At 43.2% G+C, this 826-nt stretch overlaps 1 pseudogene; it reads right to left on the reverse strand.

The window, feature by feature from the left end:
- Positions 1 to 250: 250 nt before the first annotated feature.
- On the reverse strand, positions 251 to 370 carry LOC129904994 (5S ribosomal RNA; annotated as a pseudogene).
- Positions 371 to 826: the final 456 nt, after the last annotated feature.

Consider the following 826-nt stretch of genomic DNA (forward strand, 5'->3'; position numbering starts at 1 on the left):
TTAGCGCTACTCAATAGCCCACCCTAATGAATGGGTGCGTACAGAAAGAGGGTAATACAATAGGAGAAGTTAAATCAAAATGACCAAAAAAAGAGGGGGACATGGTCATAGTGGAGCTAAAGGTCTATGCCGATACTGGTTGCAAGATAATAGAGGAAAGGACATGGCAAAAATAAAGACTCGCGAGACAACGCTGAGGTAAAGCTGTAGCTGAGTTGAGTGCCCTGCACATTATGGCAAGGATTACAATGAAACGCGACACGAAGACTTCCCAGAGAGGTCACCCATCCCAGTATTACTCTCGCCCCAGCACGCTTAACATCAAAATTCTGATGGAACTTAATGCATTAGTGCTGGTATGATCACACGAGATGGAAGAATCGAAACTAGCAGCAGAGAAACGACATAAGATTATGTTCCTGGATTACTATACGTTACGTTGAGGGTATTGTAAAAAGGATTTAAGAAAGACAAGAAGGATTATCTAACTACTAACTGACGACGCACTCAAATGCCACAGCTCTTCAACATAGTACTAGTTAATGAGAGAAAACCCACAGAAGGACTATATGGGCCAGTGGGCAAGGGAATTTCGACACCACTTGGCAGCCAACTCTGAGGGCGAAAAAGCAAAACCCAAAGGTAACGGTACCAGCTGATGTAATTCATGGATGACAGGAAGTAATACCCAAGGTCAAAAATTCCACAATATGACCAGGACTACAAGACTCACTTCACACTCCAGCGCCAGATGACTCTAGAGGGAATGTTACTTGTGGTTTAACGATATTAGACCCTTCTCCTTTGATAAAAGGCTACCTACTCA

The sequence above is a fragment of the Solanum dulcamara genome, chromosome 1, assembly GCF_947179165.1.
Source record: "Solanum dulcamara chromosome 1, daSolDulc1.2, whole genome shotgun sequence".
NCBI classification, from domain to species: domain Eukaryota; kingdom Viridiplantae; phylum Streptophyta; class Magnoliopsida; order Solanales; family Solanaceae; genus Solanum; species Solanum dulcamara.